This window comes from Hippopotamus amphibius, chromosome 7, assembly GCF_030028045.1.
Source record: "Hippopotamus amphibius kiboko isolate mHipAmp2 chromosome 7, mHipAmp2.hap2, whole genome shotgun sequence".
Lineage (NCBI taxonomy): Eukaryota > Metazoa > Chordata > Mammalia > Artiodactyla > Hippopotamidae > Hippopotamus > Hippopotamus amphibius.
This window is the reverse complement of record NC_080192.1, coordinates 133,744,732-133,763,268: the sequence shown is the minus strand read 5'-3', so window position 1 is coordinate 133,763,268 and position 18,537 is coordinate 133,744,732. Positions and strand designations below refer to the sequence as shown.

The following is an 18,537-nucleotide window of genomic DNA, read 5'->3' as shown; positions in this document are numbered from 1 at the left end:
TCTTCCATGTGACATCTTACTTACTTTTATCCTCTGAGGACAGATTGTCCTTATTAAGATAATTATTCCACTAGGGCCAAAAACATAAGATTCTTATTATTTACGAAGGAAATAGTTCTAAAATGGATTCATTATTCTGCAATCCTAAAAAAGAGTTGACAAATTTTATACATAAGATAATGTGGTAGAGTACAAATAGCATGACTTAGATTCAGAATATAAGAATTCCAAGTTTTAACTTTTGTCAGTTGTCTAACCTTTAAATCTTACTTATCTGTTGTGAAGATCAAACAAGATAATGTATCCAAAAGTGTTTTGTGAGCAAGTAATAAAAAGTGCTCAACAAATAACAAGTTATTATTAAGAGCATCTTTACATACTACTCCAGAAAGAACTGATACTTTCTAAAACTCTTGGGGTGCTCAATGTTTGTGTCTCTTGTACACTTCTGTTAGTACTTCAGCCTCCTGCCTTGTTGTCAGGTTAAGTATCACCTGACTCGAACATGACAGTATCACTTCTGACCTTTCTAATTAGGTTGCTTGTAATCTGCAGTAATCTGTAGCATCAGATAAGTATGGTAAGAGTAAACATGCTCTAAGAAGGAAACTACCTCTAACAAACACAAAAACACATTCTAAAGTTACAATCCTTTCTTAGGAAAGCAATTTGGCATCATATATATAGGTTTACATCTTGTGACCCAGTCTTCCTTTGAAAATCAATCCTAAGAAGAAAACCTAAATATAAAAGTTTTATGCTGAAAGATGTTTGTGGTAGTGTTGCTTGTAGATCCTGAAATTACAAGCTGCATAACTGTCTCACAATAGTTAAGTGGTATAACATCTGTAAAATACGGTGTAACTATTAATATTTGAGTTTATATGAAAATGCTTATAATTGCAATGTTAAGGAAGAACAAAAGGAAATAAACCCAATATCTATAGTCCTTAAGTGATCAGAGCATGCCAATTTTTTCCATAAATTTTTATTTTATTATAGTAAATCTGTATAATCTATGAATGAGAAAAAGAAGATTTTCATTAAAAAAAAAAAAAAAGGAAAAGAATGACAGACTTAAGAAATCTTCTCAGGAGTAAAAGCACCAGAGCTTTCCCAAAGTCCCCTTTTTGCTTACTTCCAGGTTTTCATCTGTGGTCCAAATAGATGAGGTCAAAAGTTAAAGAAACTCTGGGTAAATGAGAGAGGTCTCTTAGCTCTATGGATTCACATACTTTTGTAGTGAATCATGCTCTAGTGCAGGGGTCAACAAACTTTTTCTCTAAAGGGCAGAACAGTATATATTTTAGGCTTTACAGGCCATACGGCCCCTCAACTTCTCAACTATGCATTTGTAGCACAAAAGCAGCCACAGACAATAAGAAAATGAATGAGCACGGCTGCGTTCTAATAAAACTTTATTTATGAACAGTGATGTCTGAATTCCATATTTTTTATGTCACAAAATATTATTTTTCTTTTGATTTTTCCCCAACCATTAAAAATTCTAAAAGCCAATCCTAGAGAGCAGCTCAAACAAAAACAGGTGGTGGGCCAGATATGGCCTATATGCCAAAGTTTGCTGACCTCTGCTCGAGTTCATTTAACTCTCGACTGCTTCACAAAAAATCAAATGCAGATAATTCACTCAAAATCGAGCAAACCCAAAGTTAAGCATCAGGGCTTTGCTTTCAACCTTTTCACTTATATTCTCACCATGCACATTTTTTATTTTAATAATGAATGAGAATTTCAGGTTACATTTAAATGGAAGTCATTTTATCGTTTCTTTCAATGACCAGCGTGGGTCAGAGGGAAAAAGACAAAACAAAACCCACAAAAAAGACTCAAGCTCAGCTTTTCAGCTTAGGGTGTTATTATTTTTTTCAATCATGAGAAAGAGAATGGAGGAGAAAGTGGGCAAAACAATGGAATAGAAAAAAATAAACTTTCAATTCTTCTGCAATAACCTGCATATTAATAACAATGAAACTGCAGGGGTGGGGGTCACACATATGCTACTAAGGAGGATTCCAAAACTTTTGCAAAATGCCAAACATTATGTCAAACCACTATGTCCTATGCAGCTACAAATGCTGGTATCATCCGACAGGAAGGGAAAAGAATCTGGACATAATTTAACAACTTTCCCCTGCGTAGTAAGATCTAAGGGAGAAAGAGAACCACCTCTTCTTTCAACAAGCAATGGAGTATCTAGCTATCAGTTATATACTATTGAACTATATTTCCTTGAAAAAAATGTATCCAAGAATTACAGCACACACTATACTGCTTGCAGTTGTAAAGTCTGTCTTCAATTTTTTTGGTCTGCATTATTAAGCCATGAAGCTTGCCAAAATTATTTCCTTAAACAATGAGAATTTGCTAACATAGAAAATACATAATAGAAACTTTTCTATGGCCAAGACCCTGTGTAATCTTGAGGTAAATCTAAATTAAAAAGTTATAGTTTTTGAGGTTATGATTCTTTGTTTCCTAGCAAGAGTGTCTTATTAAGTTCTAAAATTTAACAGTATTAGCTAATTTTTCTGTAGACAGCATTATTACTAGTTATATGAGAAAAATAAAGTACCTCAAATAACAACTTGGTTAAGTTTTGTGAGTTTTCATATTTACAAAGGCATAATCCAAAAGGTTTACAAATAGTTTGTGTAATGAACTAAGAATATGCATTATTTTCTCAGGTAACATCTGATCCAATTCCTTAACATATGCCCACACCATAAAAAATAGGTTGGGGGACAAAAACCATTTTAAGCTACAATAAATGGTATTAAAGCACCAGCACATAATACCAATCACATTTTCACAGTATTATAATTAGTTCTGTTTTAAAGCCATAGTAGTAATTAAACTCTGAAGTTAAAGGGATTAGAAACCGTGTCTTAGCCGCCAAAATGCTCAATATATATTGAATGAAAAAATATATATTTTACGAAATGTAAATTCAGACCACGAAATCATCTAATATCTGGATAGTGACTGTTTATAAATACCTTCACATATATTAACACACAACGTTCATTTTAATAGAGACATGAACAAGGCTCTTCCTCAGACTTTTTGTACAACTGAAAACATTTACCAACATAAAGTGAGTGCAACTTCCCACTGGCCCTACTTCTCCAAACCTCTAATACCTTGAGGCTATTGCTACTTCGTGCATCAATTACAAAAACAACAAAATTACATAAAAACTGGGACTTCCCTGGTGGTCCAGTGGGTAAGACTCCGAGCTCCCAACGGAGGGAGCCCAGGTGCGATCCGGTGAACTAGATCCTACATGCGTGTCCCAACTAAAGAGTCCTTGCACCACAACTAAGACCCAAAATAGCCAAAATAAATAAATGAATATTAAAAACAAATTACACGAAAACTTGATGGATTCACATAAGTCAATACACACAAAGAATAACTTAAGCTGCTTAAAAAATATTCTTAGTAGTCAAATTCCTTGGACTGTTTTTAATGAACATAATCACTGAGCATTAGTGGTATCCACAGAAACAGGTGCTAAAGTCCTTAAGAATACCTTCGTCTCTTCAGCATAGTAAATCACTTTTGCAAATTTTCCAACAAAATCAATTTGCTTAGCAATGCCTTTTCTTATCCATATGACAAAGGTAAACCTAAATCCAGGTTTAATTATTTCTGGTAGACCATTAGCCTTCACAGATTTAATATTAGAAGTCTCTAGGAATCACCATCAACACCTAGTAATTTGTTATTTTTCTGGGGGTACAAATTGAGTCATACACTTTTCTAGTGGTGTTGAACAAGTCACCTAGGTGGTGGTTGAACCAAGAGCCATAAATATTTTTTTGGATATTTGCTATTCATTTGTCCGTATACTCCATGGGGGAATTACATACTTGTTTTACTAGCATTAAGAACAGTACTGTATAACTGACTCGACTATATTAAGGAAAAGTCAAATTTTACGTTTTGAATAAAGCTTGGCAGAAAATGTATTATCAGTATACAGACTCCCAGAAACTAGAAGTCTTCAGAGACTCTAGCTCAAATCCTCTAAGATTAGAAATTAAGATTGTTTCAGCATCGCCATGAAGACATTAAATTCACCAAATATTTATGTGCAAGAATACTTTACCTCTGAGGCTCAATCTCAGATATCATATTCTCAAGAAGGCAAAATAGGGTAAATATATACTTACATATTTGCAAATATAAGGCGAGGTATTTTTTCCTTAGAATTCTCTCAAAGGAGAATCACCACATTTGAGTCCTTACAAAGTCTCTTGTTTTACAAGGCATTCTCTCAATTGGTTTAGTTTAAGAAATAAAATACTGCTTACGGAAATATTTTTTTTTTGAGAAACAAAACACTGCTTAGAGAAGCTCTATACACTAAAAGAGCCTCAATCAATGCTGGTTTTTGATGCTTATATATATTACCTGAGAGAAGTAGGTCAAATAACTTAGGTGGAAATGAATATAACTATTAGATAACAGAAAGCGGCTCTAATGAGTCCAAGATACGTACGAAATACCCACAATATATTATGAAATGAGTTCCCCCAAAAGCAGTGTTTCTAAATTAATGTTCTTAAATGTAATTTAATATGCATCATCCTAAAAGTGGAACAAGCAGATATCATATGCCTCATGACATAATGTAGTACGAAACAGCACCACCACTGATGAAGAATTATTACCTAAAAAAACAAAAACAAAAAAACTCCACTAAACATTAACCTAATAAAGCTGCTAGACCTAAGTACTGATTTATCAGAAATATGACAGAGAGAGACCAAAGTCAATAGATAACACAAGGAAGCAACTGCCCAATCCAGAATATGGAAAAAAGAAAAAATTCACCTCATTTCACTATCAATGAATTTTTAAAAGAAGAGGAAAGAGGGAGGACTATTATATACACCACAAGGCTTAAATGTCAAATATAGTGTACAAACCTTGCTTGAATCATTACTGTAATAAACCAACTATAAAAAAGAATTTTGAAAAAATCAGGGACATCTGGATATAGAATGGGTATTAGAAAATACTAAGGAATTTTGTTAGCTGTGATAATAGCAAGAAGACTGCATTTTTAAATACGTTCTCTTCAGTAAGAGAATTTATGCTTAAACTGGCTATTGTCTGGGATTAGCTTTGAAATACTTTAAAAAAGTAAAATATGGGTATAAAGATTTCGCACGATGTTGAATATGGATGATAGATCTCCAAGGGTGTACTGTACTATTCTACTTCTGTTTGAAAACTTCCATAATGAGTTTAACAAAATAATAATATGACAAGCAGCCATGTGAAGCAGCAGGTGGTATTTAAGCTGAGCCCTGAAGGATAGGTACCAATTTGGACACCCCCCCACCCACCCACACACACTTTTAAACAAAATATTTATAAACTGCAGCTTGTAAAGGGGATTCCTCTCCACAAGATTAACTGACTTAGGATCCAAGCTGTTGTTTAAACCTAACATCACTTACTGTTTCCTCAACAATATTTTTGACAAGTAGTATATGAAATTAAAAAAAAAAAAAGATTTTCAAATGAGCATAAACCTCTCTGGACTAATTTCTATCAGATACCATCCCCCAAAGAGAACAACAGAAATTATTGAGCACTTGATTTTATGCCAGAGATCATACTAGGCACATCATATTTAATTCTCTCTACAATTCAGCAAGGTAGGTACTGTACTACTACTTTACAAATAAGGAAATTCTGGTCAATTTCCCTACCTTAATAGACAAAGCTACTAAAATGGTAGATGATTCAATACTATCAAGACTCCAAAAGCTCCATGCTCTTTTCCATACCAACCAAGCATAAACTATCACTCTTTTCCCCAATCTTCCTTTTGCTAAACTATTCCAGTCCCCTGGACAGCTCCTTGCCATTTATTTATCTCTTTATGTGCGAATCCTACAAATCCCTTAAAGTCTGGCTCAAATGCCACTTTCTCCACTAAAACCTCCCCAAAGTAATCTTTTCCTCATTTCTCAAAGCATTTAATTTGTATTTTTCAATGTATTAATATCATTGTATCCATCAGACTTTAAAACTTCTCTAAATCAAAATTATGATAGAAAAAACGTGATATAATAGAAAAAACCCACAATTTTGCATACTTTCTCGTTGTGCCAGTGTTCTGTGAAATGTTAACAGTCATGAGGGAGGAGACCAAGAGAATGATACTAAATACTGTAACAGGGAGGGAGGGAAAATGATAAAATTATCAACTAAACACCCATTAAAAAGCATGAGATGGATATATTTATGTATATGTGGGAAAATTCTAAGATACTAAGTGAAAAGGCATGGTGAAAAACAATGTTTCTATAATTCCACTTTTGTAAAAACAGGACACAAGCATACATATGTATGTGCACATGGAAAACAATTGGGAGTGACAACCATTAACAGTGGTCACATCAGGAAAATTGTATGCGTGCTTATCTTATATTTTACAGATCTATACTATGAGTATTTCTCATTTGTTACTTACATTTTAAAAATATTTAAAAGATATATGTGCTAAAAATCACTGAAGTTAGCTCAGAAATCAATGGTTTTATATGGTAGAACTCAAATATATATACACCTATACATAAGAGAGGTATCATGACTTATAAAGAAACATAACAGAAAAACATCTTTTCAATAAATTAAGTATCACTTAAAAGAAAAATACTCTCTGGAATTCCCTGGTGGTCCAGTGGTTAGGACTCAGTGCTTTCACTGCCATGGGCCCAGGTTCAATCCCGCCCCTTATCTGTAAACTTCTACGGGTTTATAAGATGTTATAAAGGAATTTACATGTATACCAATACCTACTATAGTAACTATCTCTAGCTACACCTTCATGACACTTTGGGTTAAAAAAAATCCAAATTTTAGATCTAAATATTCTATCATCATCCGGTTTAAAGGAATTGCGCTTGTGGTTAGCACTTAGTTTTTTTAATCTGTTAGTTCTACCTTACTCTTTGATATACTCCTCCAAAGTGTTAAAAAAAAATGAAGCCAACCAAATCATACATTTAAACTCAATATATTTGACAATATGCTATAATAAATGTGACTTTCAAAGTATTTCAAAGTTCTTTGTTTGCTTTGTAAGTATTCTTTGACAAAAGGTTAGGGAAGAAGAGGTGAACTGGTTTAAAAAAAAATTTACCATTACTGGGACATCCACAGTGGCTCACTGGTTAAGAATCTGCCGGTCAATGCAGGGGACACAGGTTTGATCCCTCTTCCGGGAAGATCCCACATGCCGCGGAGCAACTAAGCCCATGCACCGCAGCTACTGAGGCTGTGCTCTGGAGCCCACAAGCCACAACTACTGAAGCCCATACGCCTTCTCCACAAGAGAAGCCACAGCAATGAGGAGGAACAAAGAGTTGCCCCACTAGGGGCAACTAGGGGAAACCTGCGCACAGCAACAAAGACCCAATGCAGCCATAAATAAAGAAATAAAGAAATATTTTACCATTACTCCTACCACTCAAGACTATCACTGATCTGAATTCAGAAAATCCCAATAGAAGCCAAGATACTCTAGTTCTAGGTTATGTTTCATTCCTAACAGCAATGTGAATCAATAAGATTAATCACCACAGGACACTAACTCCAAGTTTGTTGCCCTGAAAGTTTAATTACCTGGGGTAAAATACACCACATTAAGATTTGGGATGGATCAAAGATGTGCCTTTCTTAGTACACAGAGTGAGGACCTGTTAATTGATCCTTGGGAAACTAAATGTGCTAACATTTTGGAAACTCTTCACTTACCCCTCAGGGATATTAGCACCTCAATTTTAAGGTCACTGGTTCTCAAATTCTCACAGTGCATCAGAATCTAGATAGGAGATTTGAAAACTACAAACACTCAGATCTCACCTATCTAAGACTTATTTAAATTAGTCTGGGCAGGCAGAAAGGCATAGATTTTTATTTGTATTTTTTAAGCTCTCCAGGTAATGCTTCTCTGTGCAGACAGGATTGAGACCCTTATAGACACCATACCACCTATAGTGAAGGGATATATTCACAAGCACTCTAATGGTTTTCCAACTAAAAAATTTTATAATCATTCATCATGGTGTAATAGAAACAGAAACCAGAACCAAAAGATCTGGAGTATGGTACCATGTTTGCCTCTAACTCGCTGAATGAACTCTGACCACTTGAACTCTCTGGTTCTGTTTCCCCATTTGCAAATGAGAATAACAGTGCTTCCCCCATAAGGTTATTGTGAAGACTAAATTAGATAATATGTGAAATTGCAATATAAGTCCTTTCTAGAGTATTAACTCACCATAATGAGTGAATGTATTTTTTTCTGTTTAAGACTCAATATATAATTCTCTGACACAGTAACTTCTCTTCTGGTAATTTACCTTACATAAACAACAGCAATGACATAAAAGAATGAACTGAATAATAATATTTACTGCAGCATTGCTTGCAGGGCTTCAAAAATAGAGAGTGAGGGACTTCCCCGGTGGTCCAGGGCTTAAGACTCTGCCTTCCAATGCAAAAATAGAGAATGAACAACCTAAACTCAACAAAAATGGGTTAGCAAAATAAAAAGTCATACACTAAACATTACAAATTATTAACATGAATGTTATATGTACTAATACAATAAAATGTCCATGATATTAAATAAAAATACCAAGTTGCCTAAAGTGTGTAACCTGATTCCAGCTTTGTTTAACAAAAGAAGAGGGGCAATATATATGTTTGTGTGGAGTATGAAAAAACAGGGTAGGAAGGGGGTACTGTTGGCTTCATCTTTTTACATTTCTGTGTTGTAAGGCTCGCTGACGTTAGCAAAATAAAGGGTTTTTTTTTAAGCTCCTGTATTAATACAGTTTAAACGCATTACAGTTTAGACGCTTTATTGCATAATAGAGTATGAGCAATCTTGTGCTATTTTCAGTTCATTTTAGTACTAGATTGAATGCCCAGCTACAGAAGACTTGCAGCAAATGGCTGTCTATAGTAATTTTCAATTGTTACACATTTTCAATTAGAATCAATATAGCACCAAGGAGAAATAACTTAAGAAATGTTAACTAGGTTGTAACAGAGAACTAAAGGAAATCATTTGAATTCATGGTCTGAGACAACTGGAAAAAGTAAAAACCATTTTAAGCAGCAGACTTCAGTGCTGCTTTTAAAAGAATTTCTCCTTCAGACAAAAATTTTCCAAAGTGTGTTCCTTAATCACTAACGTACAGTGTTCTTTAAAATAAGAGGTTCCTTGTCCAATACATTTAGGGTGTGCTATTCCCCAGCACCCACTTGTTCTTTTACAAGCTGAGCACATGGTCATTCTGGAATTCATTCTCTGTGATATTAGCATAGTAAAGGCTCTGAGAAGTCCCACAATTAAAACTGCTTAACTGGGAATTCCCTGGCAGTCCAGTTATTACAACCCCCCCTTCACTGCTGAGGGCCTGGGTTCCATACCTGGTTGGGGAACTAAGATCCCACAAGCCTCACATTGTGCAGCCTAAAGTACATACATACATACATACATACATACACCTGTTCAACTTTAACTCAGTATTATTGTAACTTTCTGTAAACATGTTAACACAAAATAGAAGCAGTTATTTCTAGTCATTTCCAAGAAAAAGAAAACTGAATGAGTTATCTATTTCAACTTTCTTGAACTTTCGTCTAGGAAAAGCCATAACCTATGACATATGACAGTTGAAAGTTTTTTTAAACGTTTAGTTTATAAGGCCTATCAAGATAGTCTACAAAAAATATGAGCAGTACAAGTCTTTGAATTAGATAAATATGAGGAAATCTTTTAGATGATGAGTATGAACTGTGATTTTTTTTTTAAGTTCCTCAAATATTCAAGAACAAGCCTAGAGTTGGCGATCTGTTTCCCAATGACTTTAAAGTGAGATGACCAAACCAATTTCCTAAAGATACAGAAGTTTAAAAAAAAATCTAAGTTGTTGCTTAGAAAACAACAAAAAACCAAACACCTAAACTACAGTGTCTGAAAACAGAAATCAAATCTAAGTCAGTTTCAAGTACTAAATTATATACCCAAAAAAAGTGTCTACGGTAGAAAATCTTGAGTATAATCTAAATGAAATTTACTCTTTATTCATTTAAACAAAAATTTTTGGAAGAAGGCACACCAAATAACTCATAGGAAATGCACATAATAAAACAAAAACTAATCTTAGGAAAATAAGCAAATATTAAATAACAAAAAGAGTAAGTAAACTCTAACTTCTGAAGACACAAATATGGGGGGAGGACACAGTACATTACATAAAATTCTCATTTATCCAATTCCTTGCAGACAACCTTATTTCTAACATTAAACCTTAAAAGAAATTTCTTACATGGGGTATTATAGAGAACACAGAGTTGTAATCGAAAATATACCGAACGACTCTCTTAGTAGATGCAAGGTTTCATAATCTCATTTTTTAGAGTCAATCCCTGAAGGAAAGTCATGTGTCTAACTCCTCTAACACAATCCAGGGACAGTGATTCACAGTAATTACGTTAAGGGTTCCTGGACAATATGGTCTAAATCTTCCCAAGATACAATCTTAGATCTCCAAAGTCTTCTTCAAAATTGTTTGAAATAAAAAAGGCCCTTAAATCTAGTGGGCCCCTACTTACACCTCCAGTCAAATCTTTTCAATTCTCCTTGGTACCTCCACTTTAAGCTCTGCCATTCTCCCCTATCTGGGTCACTATACATAATAATCCCTCTGGTTAAATGCCATTTCACCCATCTATTGACTAAATTAACTTTTCTAAGTATTTTTTATAGTCAACTTTACCTCTTCTGGAAAGCTTTTCCTGACCCCCTGCAGTGTCTACCTCCCTGAGTCCACAGCACTTTTGTAACCACCTCGGTGGCACTTAGTGTACTGCACTGTGTTAACATGAATTTAATCATCTTCCTCTCCACTATAAACATAAGCTTATAGTTATAGTAAAACTATAAGAACAGGGGTCACTATACCATCAACACCTAAGGACAGTCTGGTACATGACAGGCCTGCAAACCTCAAAAAATGAATTTAAGTTTCTGATAGTCAGAAATGATATAACTTAGAATATCCAGAGCGACAAACGGACTGAATGTCAAATAATACTTTATGAGTATATTCTCAACTCGTCTTAGGATAAAAACCAGCAAACAGTTTATCTTTGGCAAGATCCTCAAGTACTCCTATTTTTGCTAGTGTAGGAGCCACATGATTTAGAGATTAAATGAAGGCACCTTTGGATGAAAAGCAATCAATTATATTTCAACTGCAAGGTGGTCCACAAAAACATCTATAGGCAAAACCTGGAGCCATCAACCCCTCCACACTTCAAATCTTAATTCTGTTTATGTTGAATAGGTTTTAAATGAGTCAGGTTTTGCCACAGAATATGTAAATTTTTCATTTAATCATGCTAAAAGTGCTAACAAAATACTACATAGTTGTTAAATAAATGACCTGGTCAACAAAATGGAAGACACAAGCACCTCCTTCCTGTATACAATTCTTTGTTGGTAAGTAACAAAATCATTCAACATAGTCCATATAGTCTCTACCAACAATTTGCCTCATTTGACTGCTTAGCAAAGACCTATACTTAAGAGTCAGCCTGCCTCTACCATTTATTTACCTTCTTTTAATGTCAGAACAAATAAAACCATCTTATACAGTTAGTTAAGACTATCTCCCACTGATCCCTAATAAGCCTTTCAGAAACAGTGCCTAAAATCAGAAATTACCACTTTGAGATCTAGTACTTGCTACTCTTGACATAAAATGTCCAGTAAAACAGGAACCACAGATTTCTCTAATACCAGTCTCTCTACATACTTTTTTTGGAGGGGACTAAAAAAAAAAAAAAGTACCCCCCCTCCCCCATACTACTTTTTACGTATTCTGGCAGTCACCTACAGGTTTTATTCTCCCAGGCAGGTATTGTAGTGTCACTTTATGGTCAATTTCACCAAATCCCTTCTAGGAAGCACATTTTTGGAGATTTTTGTGGTCCAAATACACTTATCACCTACGCAGGTGAAAATGACTGCCTTTTTTCTCTGTCCCATTTGCAGTCAAAGTATTCTGACATCCTATCCCTTCTCCCTTCACACTTCTTCCCCTTTTGTATTTGGTAGCTAGTGAAATTCTGGAGTATGTATATAAGGTGTACACAATCTGGATGCTTTCTAGTACTCTAAAATCCTTTCTCTCTCCATAACAGTAAGAGAATAAGAAGTGAAAATCTGTGATATGTAAACTGAAAATGGATGGGATTACAGAAGCTATATTTGCAGAGGTGGTATATACTAAAGAAACTTTTTGCCAACATGCTTGAGTAACCATCCTTTTTAAATTCTTTAATGCGCTTTAGAAAAATATGAGTCAGGCAAGGGCCAAATAAAACTTTTCATTTAAAAAAAGTCAATGAAAGAAAACTTTCTGCAATTTCGTTAAGAATTAAATTGACCCTCTGTGGGAATTTCCTGGAGGTCCAGTGGTTAGGACTCAGTGCTTTCACTGCTGTGGGCCCAGGGTTCAATCCCTGGTTGGGGAAGTAAGACCCCTGAAAGCCTTGCAGCATGCTCTGCGCCCCCCCGCCCCCCCCCGCCACCAAAAGACCCTTTGGAAGGTGACACTTGTGTTCAATTAGGCAAGCCTTAATTTTTCATTTGTAAATAAGTTTGATCTTTTTAGTTACTGAAAGGAAAAGTCACTAAAGGAAAAAATACTATTAAACATGTCTCTAAGCATACTGCTACGTGAAAATCTGAGAAGAAAAAGCACATACCATGCACCTACCTATGTAATAATTCTATAGTGTTTCACTGGAAAAGTGTGAAAACAGTATTTCTCTGTAAATTCATTTCTTTCCACTACAAAAGCAATAATTTTTAAATAAAAAATGACTTCTATCTACATTGCTAAATATAAAAATCACTATCCAATATTAGCTTCTAAATGATAGGGTTTGAAGAAAGCTTTTTCCTATCACATCAGAATTCAGGAGTGAGAGACATAGGAGTTAGACTGATGGTAATCCAAATAGCTCCTTTATTACTGGAAAGCATAATCTAGACCTAGACCAACACGCTCCCTAACACCATACCCCATAATTATCCTAACCCAGGCAAAGGTAGCACTGGACAACCATGGTGGTCCTCCAGAAAGGGACAGAGTCTAACCCTGGTAGTCTCAAGAAGAAGCAAAGTGCTTTCTGCAGGGGGCAGACTCCCAAAGACTCCCATAGTTCATCAGTTCCTTCTTATAAACTCATCAAAGGGAAGAGTGAGAAGGTGGGACAACAGGAGCAAGTCAAACTATTTTTATGCTTTCTTAAGAACAGCAAAAAATCTAATATGTCACAAACCAATTTACACTATTATAAGTACAATTATTACCTTAATCACACCTGTCAGTAAAATGGCCTTAAACTGTGAATGCAAGTTAGACAAAGCCATTTAAGGTACAAACATTCAGATGTTTAAAATACGTATCCACAAGTCTTAAAAACATAAGAAAATACAGAATATTTTCCTATCTTAGAAACCCAACAAATTCAAAGGTCACTGAGTTAGAAAGTACAAAGAACTTGAGTCCAGGAGACAGAACCAACCCCCACTTAAAATTATGAAGATCCTATCTGTATCTATATAAAGGGGACAGTCTGGTCACTGAGAAGACGGGGTTTGGATGTCACACCTGGCCCAAATCTCTGATAACTTGTTAACTAGTATAAGTACCTACACAGGAAGATAAATTATCTTCCAACACCAGAAAGACTTATAGACAAGTATGGAAGGTTTAAGAAAAACAAAATCCTAATATCTGTATCTGTATCAAGACTGCATTAGTTGGCTTATATACTTGTAATGCCTAAGAAAAACTGGCCTATTAAAATGACAACCTTGTAAGACCAATTTAAATATGGCAGTAATTAATTTAGACTTTTAAAAAAGCTGAAATCTTATTAATATCAGAACATCTAAGAGATCTTCAGACTCAAATTAAGAAAACCAGGTATTAAAATTAAACAGTTTAAATTGTTTGAAGATATTTAAGTTTGTTAATCGCAAATCTAACTCGAAGATAAAAGAGACTTGTGCAAGTAACAAAAACGAACTTTACAAAAAACAACTTTAAAAGCTTAAGAACCAGCATTCTGAAATATAACTAATTTTTTAAAAATATGGCTTACTTCATATAAAAATCGCCCTCAATGACACCAAAAGACAATTCTAAATAACTTAATTTCACCAAAAATTGGCCTTTTAAAGACATTCTGGAAATAAGGGAAATGCCAGCAACTATTTAGGAAGACTGTGCACATAAAGCAAATCATTTTTTAAAAGCAGGATATTAAAAAACTAAGAACAGAAACTTAGCCAATTAAAACTATCTCTGTGTTTTTAACCGGATTCCTAGCCAGAAATCCTTAAATCATCCTCCAATGCTCCAGGTCACATGGTGAAGAGTCACCTGTTAAACACGAATCCAAGCAGCAAACAAGCTTTCAAAATTCTTAGGTAACACCCTTTATTAAAATTTTCTTGATTTACAATACCTTTACAAGTATTACACTTCTCTCAAGCATTTAAAAGCATTTTTCTAATAACTGCTTTCCCCAAAAACCCTCACCCCAAAAAACCTGTCACCAGTTTTCTTAAATTAAAATCTCACTAAGTACTAAATCCAGATTTTAACACGATTGTCTTATTATACCTAACACGTCCGCAATTCCCATCCCACTCAGGTGTTTAAATACGTGCTAGAATGAAAAGCCAAGAAAAGTCGGTTTTCCCTAGCTATGTTCTCAGAAGTAACACTAACGTTTACACGCGTGTTTGGGCGTAAAACTTTAACAATGTATTTCCCCCAAATGTGGCCCAGTTCGGATACAAAAAGATTGCTACAATGTTTCAAGCCCCTAATCTCTTCTTTGGTTTTAATGTACACATTTCCCTGAGTATCGAAATCTGTCCCGGTAACAAAAACACAGTATTCCTTACTAATGACACCTAACACACACACCGAACCCGAGTCGCCGTTTCTTGCACACCCACACCTGTCTCCCGGAAGCTCTCCCCGGGCACACGCGGGCCCTCCAGCATTCCCGCACTTGTTTCCATAAATCCACTCCCTCCTCTTCGCCCGCTGCCAAGTCGCACGCTCCTCCGGATCCACCCGGCCTCTCCCCTCACCCCCGTTCCCAGCCCCAGCGCCGGGCGGGCGGACAGCTGGGTCTCTAAGCCCAAGCGCGCCGAAACCAGGGAAGAGGCGGCTGGGCCCCGCGGCGCCGCGACGCCGAGGCGCGGGGAGGGAAGGGAGCCGGAGAGCCGAGAGCACCCCCCCCCCACCGCCCCGCGCGGCGCACGCCCCCTTCCGGCACCCCTCCCCCTGCATTGTGCGAGCGGGCCCCAGGCCGCAACCTTCCCGGCCAGCCCGCGGGCCCCGTCCGCCCTCCCGCCGGCGGGCTGTCCCCGCCGAGGCCGCCACACAAAGCCCGGGGAGCCAGCGCCGCGGCGCCAGAGCACGGGGAGAGGGTGCAAGCGCGACTGACTTACGGGGCTGCTGCGGCCGCGCTGCCTCAGCCGGGGACACCGACCGTTGGGCACACGGCGGCGTCGCTCTTGGCCGTCCTCCCCTCCTCCTCCGCCTTCGGTGGCGGCAATATCTTCTTTCTCCACCTACCTCCCTCCCCCCCACCCCACCTCCTCCTTCTCCTCCCCCTCCTCCTCCGAACCACCGAAGTACCGAGGGTGAGACACAGAGACTCACAACAACATGGCTGCCACCGCCGCCTCCCCTCCCCTCCCCTCCCCCCCGCCCACCGGGTGCGCGCAAGGCACTCCGGGAGGAAAGGGAGGGGGAGCGCTCACCGAGGCGCCGCTCCTCTCAGGGGCTTCCGACGTTTCTCCCGCGCTCCGGGCGCCGGCTGGCGGGATCTCTGCGCGTGCGCACGCTCTCTGCGCTCGCTTCGGCCGCCGCTCCGGCGTGTGCTCCCCTGCCCTCCCTTTGCAGGCTCGCCGCTGCTTCTGGGCTCGGCTGCGGCGCCAGGCGGGTACGCGCGCCGGGTTCGGGCGGCGCGGGCGTGGCGTTTCCGAACGCTGCTTGCGTCTGTGTCTTCCCGCGTGGGGCCTCGTCTTCCGAATTCGCTCACCCTCCGCTTCCTGCCCCGTAGCTCATTGTTCTCCCACAGCTGCCTCTGCGGGTGTCAGTGCCCCCGACCGCGGTGTGCTCCTGGCACTTGGCTTTCGGGATGCTGGCACTCACAAGAGCCGGACAGCAATCCAGGCCTTTAGGTTTCACCCTTACCCTCTCCCCGAAGCAAGACGGTGGAGACACAAGTTGGGTGGAAGAGTGAACCCCTTAAGTGGACTGTCATTCTCTTAGTCGTTGCTCAGCGGATGGGCAAGTGGAGCCAGCTCAGCGGATTGCCGCCCACCCCACCCCACCTTCCATGCTTGGCCCAGTAAACACAAAGGAAACTCAGGTGGTTCTCCTGCTAGGCCTGCGATTCTCACTCGCGATTGCTTCCCGGGTCTGGATTTCTGTAGCAGCCTCTAAATTAGCCTTCCTGTATTAGGTCTCACTACCTCCGGTCAGTTCTGGTCCCTGCCATCTAACGAGAAAATCTGATTCCTGGCATTCATCTTCAGCTTCAGCTTCATGCTTTCCGTTACCCACACCGCATTTCCCAAGAGTGTTCTGTTCAATGCTAATAGGTGTCCCTATAAAAAATGTCCTATAATCAAGTAAGTAAATATGTACACTAGGATGTACATATCTTGCCTGCTTTTTCCTTTCCCGCCATTGAGCTGATAATAGCAAAGAGTCTTTATGTACAGTTGCTTAGTCCGGGTAAAAATAGGTGCAGCCGTCGGAGGCCCTCCCTCAGAATTCGGAATTGAGACTCAAGAGACCCCAGTCTCCCCCTAAGAAGTCTCTTAAACCTGGGATCTCTGGGCTGATTTGTCCCACTGTGTGGATAGGAAACCCATAGAGACGAGTGGACTTCAGAGAGAAGAGGACATTCTGACAATGTTTCTCTTCCCCTTTGTTGCTGAACCTTGTTGCCTGGCCTCTTGGATTCTGAAACAAATGTCTTGATTCATATAATAAAATCTACTTTTTTGCTTAAGCCAGGTAGAGTTTTTGTTACAACCAAGACTTCTAACGAAAAGCCATGTGTATACCATAGTTATTATTTATTTAGTGCTTATAGGATGCAAGCACTAAAGCATATTCCTTGTTTCATTTAATATATCCATAAGCAGGGTGCTTTACTGGCATGGCACGTGACCTGTGCAGTTCCACAAAGCCTCAAGCTTTAGAAGCCTTCCGCAGTTGGTTTAATACCTTGTTGTTGCCATCTAGAAAGTCTTAGTTTTTGGAAAAGAGAGTACCCTGGTTTTCATTTTGTACTGGGCTCTGCAAGTTATATAGCCCGTCTGATCTATGAGGTATTATCACTGTTTAACAAAAGGCTTCTCTACTACCAGACTGCTTAGCACCTTTAAAATCAACATATGCTTTGCAAATATCGAAGCGAGGGACATGGTATACAACATTTCCCAAACAAATTTAACTCTAGAAGACTTTTTTCCATGGTAAATCTCTTAGAGGTTTTGTGTTCTGCAAAACACGGATCAAAGCCCAGCCTTTCAGTGATCTGACTGCCTATCTCCGGCTCCTGAGCAGTTTCTTGCCTCTGTACCTTCACATATGCTTTGCAATCTGGCCTTGCTCATTAAGCACCTTCTGACCATAATTGGCTTCTCTTGTAGATTTACCTACAGGGAAAGAATGCATGCCTCAGCTACTATAAATATCAGGTGTGCTTGATATTTAAGGTGGACATTGTAAATGTCATTGACATCGTTGCCTGACAGCTATTTTAATCACCTGGGAGCTTATTGCAAATGCAGAATCTTGGCCTTGCGCCGGACTTAATGAATCACAATCTGCATTTTAACAAGATTCCCAGGCAGTTCTTCCACACAATAAAGTTTAAGAAGCATTGATGATCCAGTCACAATAATTCCATCTCACTTAATAGGAACTGTTTCTGTAATGGGTGTGTCATCCATTTTGAGCCAATGAGACACAAAGGTGCCAACTCAGAGCATCTGGGTGGTGGGCAGGAGAGCCTGTCTCTCTCTCCTTCTGGAGATAAAAAAGACAACAAGAACGTGTGTTGCCTCAGTTCCTGCTGTCAGGCATCTTATGACCACAAGGGAACCTAGGCTGTGGTCCAGTAGCATACCCAGAGTATTCATTCTCCCATTCTTGAGTAACGAACAAGCCCAGTGGATGTTCCCGTGGGAAGCAGGAGGCATAGGATGGAATGAGTGCCCTAGACTTTCTAGCAACATGCATTGCACCTTCGGAATGTGTCTATATGACCTGTTGAGACAGGTGGTTCTCAACCAGAGTTGCATATCAGAATCACCCAGGCAACATTTTAAAGATACCAATTGCGAGACCCCATCCC

At 38.4% G+C, this 18,537-nt stretch overlaps 1 protein-coding gene across 9 annotated transcripts in view; it reads right to left on the bottom strand.

Moving 5' to 3' along the window:
• PUM2 (pumilio RNA binding family member 2) overlaps positions 1–15,763 on the bottom strand; it is a 95,611-nt gene extending 79,848 nt beyond the window's left edge. For 5 of the 9 annotated variants that reach the window (XM_057740457.1, XM_057740460.1, XM_057740465.1 and 2 more), the window contains exon 1: positions 15,608–15,763. The gene's annotated coding sequence lies outside the window, so the exon portion shown is untranslated. Of the gene's footprint in view, positions 1–24; positions 145–15,108; positions 15,230–15,607 lie in introns of those variants that run through there. The other 4 variants (XM_057740458.1, XM_057740463.1, XM_057740464.1 and 1 more) reach the window with 4 other exon arrangements.
• Positions 15,764–18,537: the final 2,774 nt, after the last annotated feature.